A 6,191-nucleotide genomic window follows, 5' to 3' on the forward strand; every position below is an offset into this window, starting at 1 on the left:
CCAAACCCTAACAGTATGTACTGTCACATATGTGCTTATTTCCCATAGGATGGCTGGGAACCCACTCCCTTTTTTTAAAGTTTTCTGGGGTCATAACCCTCTACTCCTGTAGTCCTGGACTGCCTGCTTCCCTGTTCATGTGCCTGTTATTATAAACCAGATTTCTCGGCTCCAGGGTCTGTGGAAATAACATGTCACATTAACTGTGACCACCAAGATGCTATAGGTTCTAGTCCCCAACATTCCTATGCAGGAATGCACCATGTTCTAAGAATGTTTGTGTACCCTGAGGGGTTTCACTCAGGAACAGCTCTCTATCATTCTGTCTTCCCATCCCACTCCTTGGTGAGACCACTTAGGCCCCCAGACCAATTGTGGAAGTAGGAGCATCAGCCCTCTCCTCCATCCTGCAAAACACAACTGCTCCAGAAACCCCAGATCCCCTCATGAGTCAGCCCCAATGGCCCTGCCTGTAGGCCCTCCCACCAAGGAATGTTCTAACAAATCTGTTGTTAGATGATTTGTCATTGTTTGGGTGTTATAGAGTTTTCTACACAAACTTCAACGGTGCAAGTAGCGGGCCCCCATTTCAGCACCTCCCCCACTGCCTTCGTTCAGATAAAAGACCATGCAAAATGATGCTCCTGGAAGCCAAATGGAGCTGGCCTGCTAAGTATGGAACTTAACTCATGTCTAGATTAAGACGTACCTGACATTTGCAATGCATGGCTAGTGGCAAAAATCCTTGAAAGAGAAAGATAGAAACCAGCAAATTTCAAGTTAACTAGAAGGGTAGAAACACTCTTTCATAGCACCTGCCTGCCTTGCATCTTGGCGAAGCTCCTTCCTCAAAGATAAGCATCTGAGGCCTGTCACTGAGCCGTCTCTTGTGTTGTGAAATGTATGCACATTGTAATGTCAGAACATGATGCAGGCCTGCCATTCCAGCCCCTTAGGAGACAGAGGCAGGAAGATTGCAAGTTCAAGACCTGTGTGGGCTTACAGAGTAAGTTCAAGGCAGCTTGAGCATCTTAGCAAGACCTCAGCTCAAAGTGAAAAGTAAAGAATGGCCTGACTCAGTGTCAGGTGGTGTCAATGGCACATGGGTATTCTGGTTCAGAGGAGGACAGACATCATGAATGAGGGCAGAGGAGAACGGCAGACTCATACCTAGACCTGGGCCGTCCCTTGCTTCCTCAGCCACAGGTGAGGAGCACAGAAGGGACCAGTTTCCTTTAACTTCTCCAGACCAGGAACTTGTCTGAAAGAAGAATCGATGGACTGGTTAAAGTAGACAAACCATCTGCTGTCAATCCAGAGAGGTGTCTGTTAATGGATACAAAATGGAAAGATGAATCAGTGGAACCCATGAATATTTATGAAGAATTCAACTAGGAAGAATGGGAAAGGGTTCCACGCCACAGAATGGATTCGTTTGGCTCCGGCCTGTTTTTTGATCATTGGGTAATTGGATAGAGCGGGAACATATGATAGAGAAATAAAATCTATGTTTGGGAGGTATTGGCTTCATGCACACACACACACACAAATGCTTCAGGCGTCTATTTTTGCACACCACTCCACCTTAAGAAGCACTTTGGATTTGTACAGCCAGTTGCGGTGAAAAAGGAACTCTGAAGAGTTAGCAAGTTCCCGACAAACACAATCCAAGCTGCTAAAACTACAATTAAGATGCAAAGAGTTATGATTTCACCTGGAGATGAAAGGAGCTCACAAGGGAGAAGTTACAGATCAGGGCAAGTTCTGACGACAGGAGCTGTTGTAGGAACTCTAATTACAGCCAGGCAAGAGGAGGCCTGGGCGGCAGGGACTCTGAAAGATGAAGCGGGAAGGCAGTGAAGGGTCAAAGTCATATTACCACGAGAATAAACAGACCTGCTTGCAACAAGTTAAAGAAAGAGGAACTTGAGGACCCAAGTACGTTATAGAATTCCCCCCCCCAACAAAAGATGGCAGATCCATTGTGCAGGTGTGGGAAGATAAGTGGGAAGCCAACTGGTTACCATTCTTATGCCATGAAACCAGATGCCTTGGCAGGAAACCAGTACTGTCTCCCTAGGTGGCTCAGCCAGGGGTTGAAAGACTGATACACCCTATCAAAGGTTCTCCCAGAATTTAAGCGAGCCCTCCACAGGGCGGGCACAGCCATGTATGAACATGGCTGCTGTCTCCCAGGGGAGACGCACATGGGCCTTCACATTAGCAGTTAGTGCTCGTTAGCACTGTCCAGCGCATGTTACAAAACTCTAGGAAGAATTCTCTCTGGAGCACAGGAAGCAGTATTTGTAAATGTGAACGACGGTAAGGGCTCATGATCTGGTCACACCAGGCCAGGAAATAGCTCTCTTCTCAGCCAATCCTGCCATGATCTCTTTGTTCAAGTTGAGAAGGTGAATATTGGCATAACCAACTAAGAGAGGGGAAGCCCTGGTATGCAGGGCTCACACATACTGTGGTTGTTAAGAGGAATGGATCGAACAGTAACAGATACACACCAAGGGGTCGTAGCTCCGCGGGTAGAGCACTCACCTAGCATGCATGAAGCCACGGGTTCCGTTCCCAACACCAAATAAAGCTCTGGCCTCCACACGCATACACACATGTACACACATACAAATAAAAATTTGAAATGCTTTATGTTAAACAAGGATAAAACTCTCAACTATATTGTTGTTCTTAAGATAAAATACAATCTATTTTAAGTCAATTCCCTGTCATAAACTTTACAAGAGTGAAACTTGATAAAAAGCAGAGACTAGCCATGTATGACAATAATTAAATTTATATTCAACAAGTGTAAAACAACAGCCACAGGGAAGGTATCAGAGAGAACAGCCATTTGATTCAAACATGTCAGGAAACCCTACTTAAGTTTGACGCTCATAATCTATTTTGAAATATGAGGCTATGCTGTGTATTTTAGGAAAAGCAAAATTCAATGTCTTAAATTATGAAATAAATCATATTTTCAGAAAGCAATGAGTCAATTCTGTTTGAGGCCTCAAAATCCATTTTTCTCATGAACACAATCTTGTAAACTGATAAGGATTAAGTTCTTAGTTTATAAAAAAAATATTTTAAAATCACCATAGTTATTCTGTATTGGCAATCAGGAGAGTTGAGAAATCTTTATAGTCACAGTAGCAAATAAAATTGATGAGATAATTTTTAAAGTATAGGTAAAGCAGGTTTAATTATAAATTAAGAAATAATTTTATGAATATACTATAAAATATCTACATAGTAAACTTTGTTCTAATTTTGTCAATTTTTTTAATGTGTGACTTTATTCTTCATTTGTCAAACATAACTTAGGTATCAAAAGCTGGGTATTGACTAATGGCCACAAACTTCAATGTAAATAAATAGTTCTTAATTCAAAGAAAAACAGCATTTGAATTTTTATTATGTATTCAGTCACTTACTGAATAAATATTGAGAGATTGCTGCATTGAATCTGTTATTCCTCTACACATCCACTCATGCATACTTCCTGTAGCTCACAAATGTAATAAATAAATACTACTAAAATAACACCTAATTAGGAAAAAGAAGAAACAGGGAAGAAAAAAGAGACCATGAGTGTGTGTGTGTCTGTCTGTCTGTCTGTATGTCTTAGTTTGTGCTACTATAACACAATAGCCGAGACTGGATCGTTTATAAAGAATAGCTCTAGAGGCTGGAGAGTCCAGGGTCAAGGTGCAGGTGGGTTTTGTTTTCTGATGATGGCTACTTTCTGCTTCCAAGATGGCATTTTGCTGCTGCATGCCCTGAAGGGGAGGAAGGCTGTGAGCTCCCATGGTGACTGCTGGGGAAAGGGTCATCACGAGGCCTTCATCTGGTTCCGGAGACCCTGGCAGAATCACCCCCCTGCAAAGGCCCATCTCTTAATACTATTGCACTGAATTTTGAAGGAGACACTCAAACCTTTATCTGTGTGTACCACCCCCAAATCAATACTAGAGAGCAATGGTTTGGCTTTCTATGGACATGAGCTTGCTGTTGGTCATCTGGTGTGCGAGTCCCCTGTAGCCGTGCCGTTCCCTCAGCTGTGCTTCTGCTGCTGTCCCTTTAGGGTTGGAGGTAAGCTTGTAAAGCAGGACTCTTGAGAACAATGGGATTTGGCTGTATTTTAAAATATCTCTGCGGGGGCTGGAGAGATGGTACAGCAGTTAAGAGCACTGGCTGCACTTGAAGAAGACCCAGGTTCGATTCCCAGCACCCACATGGTGGCTAACAGCCATCCATGAGTCCAGTTCTAGGTGATCCCACACCCTCTTCTGACCTCCGTGGCATTGCACGACATGGGTACACTTACACACATGCAGGCAATAGACTCATACAAATAATAAAATAACAAATGGAATATTTTTTAAATACCCCTGTGATGGTTAATCGTGATTGTAAACTTGACGAGATCTAGAATCACCCCGGAGAGAAGTCTCTAGGCGTGCCTGGGAGGGAGTTTCTAGATTAGGTTAACTGAGATGGGAACAGTCAACATAACTGTGGGCAGCACTGCTTCATGGGCTGGGGTTCCAGACTGTATGAAAAGGAGAAAAACAAGCTGAGTATGGGCATTCATCCCTCTGTTTCCTGACTGTGGATGTAATGTGACCAGCTGCCTCACACTCCTGCCTCTGTGCCTTTCCACTATGATGAAATGTATCCCCTGGAATTGTAAGCTAGAACAAGCCTTTCCTCTCTTGCTTCTTGTCAGGTATTCAGTCACAGCAACGAGAACAGTAACTAACACGATACATCTGGTGCTATACGGAAAATGGAGTTGCAGAAATGATGGCGAAAAGTGGGTATGAACAGAGAACATCTCTTAGGTGGTGAGGACCAGTTCCCCGCTGTCTAATCAAAGCAGGTTCTCCAGCTGTAGCTCACATCCTGGACCCACTTTTCACTATGTGATGTGTTCTTTGTTTACTTCTGTTTCTTCTTTTCCCTGCTGGAACAGAAGCCACAGCAGAGCAAGGACCTGAATGTGTTTTCTTATTCCTGGGCCTCAGTGCCTCACACGGTGTCTGACCTGGACAAGAGCTTGATGTTCTTGTCAGTGTACCAGTGTACAGGTCGGCCTGAGGCTGGACTGGCAAGGGAGGGAGAGATACAATCAAGGGCAGGGATGTGAAACTTGGGAAGCAGTAATGAACAAGGTGGCTCTGGTGATCTCCTTTATCTTTTTCCAGTAATACCTGGGATTGAACCTAGGGCTTTGTGCAGGCCAAGCAAGCACTCCAGTGCTGAGCTACATCCCCAGCCTGGATTACCATTTTGAATATTACAGTTTTACATAAGGAAGAACAGGCTAGTCTAGGGATGTAGCTCAGTTGATAGAGGTGCAGTTTCAAGGACACTTGGGAGCCTGAGTCCCAGTACCAGTTTCCTGCCGGTGTGTGTGTGTGTGTGCATCTCTGTTTGCTTAGAGATATTTGTGTATGAGTGGGGGCACAGGCCCGTGTGTGCACATGTGGAGGTTGTCACCAGCACGTTGCTCCATCATCTCCACCTGATTTATTGAGATGGTCTCATTGAACTAAGAACTCATTGAGTTGGCTAGGCTGACTGCCCAATGAGTTCCATCTGTCTCCACCCAGCTCTCCAAGCACTGGGGTTACACATGTGTGCACAACTCCTGGCTCTTCTTTAGGTTCTGGGGATTAACTCAGGTCCTCATGCCTGGACAGTAGGCACTTTACCGACTGAGCTGTCCCCCAGCCCCTGAAGGTATTGGTTTGTGACCCACCGTTAGGAAAGGGAACTAAGGATTCCCTCTGTCCCAGCTCCCTGCCACCTACAGGAAAGCAGGCTGGCAAGGCTAGAGTGAAGTCAGCCCCCGGGTCCTCTGGTTTCTTTGTGGTAGGTGGTTGCTGTGACAACATCCTGTTGTGACTGGTGTGATTTAGAGGTCAACACTGTAAAGGGGAAGTTTGGAGGTGACTTCAGAAAGAAAATTACTATAAATAAGTTAATATCTAGATGTTTTTAATTGTATGTAGCTCATTATATCATGGTCAAATGAAAACCTTGGCAGCTGAGCAGGAAGCATGTGGCCAGTGGGGTGGATGGATGCTAGGTCAGGCTGCTGCCCCTCATAAAGAAAAGTCATTCAGGGCTCCAGCTGGTTGCCAAGGGATCCAGGCCTTGGTGGCTAGTTCCTC

This window comes from Nannospalax galili, unplaced genomic scaffold, assembly GCF_000622305.1.
Source record: "Nannospalax galili isolate Female #2095 unplaced genomic scaffold, S.galili_v1.0 scaffold1463, whole genome shotgun sequence".
Taxonomy (NCBI): Eukaryota; Metazoa; Chordata; class Mammalia; order Rodentia; family Spalacidae; genus Nannospalax; species Nannospalax galili.